Source organism: Rhinopithecus bieti, unplaced genomic scaffold, assembly GCF_001698545.2.
Source record: "Rhinopithecus bieti isolate Rb0 unplaced genomic scaffold, ASM169854v2 scaffold_7724, whole genome shotgun sequence".
NCBI classification, from domain to species: domain Eukaryota; kingdom Metazoa; phylum Chordata; class Mammalia; order Primates; family Cercopithecidae; genus Rhinopithecus; species Rhinopithecus bieti.
Genome location: NW_016805612.1, coordinates 213,695 through 214,830, shown reverse-complemented (window position 1 = coordinate 214,830; position 1,136 = coordinate 213,695).

Here is a 1,136-nt window from a genome sequence, read left to right as displayed (position 1 = left end):
TTTTTTTTTTTTTTTTTGCCACATGAAAAAGGCAAGAGAAAATTTAGATGTAGCTTTTTCTTTTCATTTAGATTTTAAAAAATATTTAGAACTATTTAGATACATAATGCTTTTAAACAGTGATTTCTACTTATACCAGAGAATACAGTCAAAACAAAATAAAACAAATCCTCTAATGGTGTCAGAGCCAAGAAATCTATCAATCATATGTATATTTTTTAAATCCAGCAGTGTTTACATTTCAGCATATAAATCTTATCAAGCTAAAATAGAGTATATTTTCTGATGTAATTGATAGATCATACCCCCACTAGCTTTGAGAGTCCCCATGTAAACATTTATTGTAAAGGTTTGCAACTACACTAGCAATCTTTCTTAATTGAATAAAATGTCAATTTATATTTGTTGAATAAAAGATTACCTTAGTGTACTGCTCTTTCCAAAATGAAGCAATTTCTTTGTTGTTTTAATAAGTGAACATTTTTTGGTTTTCTTTTGCAGTATTTATTTTGCTTAGGTCAATGGATAATTATTTAAATATTTAAATGCAAATATATGGAAATAAAATGTCACTTTAAAATCACTTAAGAAAGGAAAAGTGTCAACATGCTTTTATTAACACTCTTTAATAAACATATGGCTAATTTATATGTAAAGCACAGCCTGTTTCCAGGTACCCAGTCAAATCAAATGTTTATTGTTTGATGAAAAATAAATTGATCACATTATAATAGTTAAATATAAGTCTTATTTGGTTGTTTAGGTTGCTAAGAATTTCCCATTGTTTTTATCCATTACCAGGGAGGTAAGTATTCAATAAGTCAAAAAGAAAAACAAAGCAAGCATATTTTAAAATGCCATTTATGCTGACTTAGCTAAGCTTAAGCTTATACTTAAGCTTGAGTCCTAGATACTCACTTAGACAATATATGTCATAGTATTTGTTTCATCCTTTGCCATTCATTAAAACACCAATGGAGCAATCATCCTCACTCATTGCATCAATCATTTATTTATTAGGTATTTATTTTCTGCTCACACATGAGGCTAACTTCTCTAGTTATAAGGTTCAACATAGACCAGTGAGGTTTTGGTGGGATTGGTGGGTAAACAAAAAAGGGAATATAAGCAGTTGA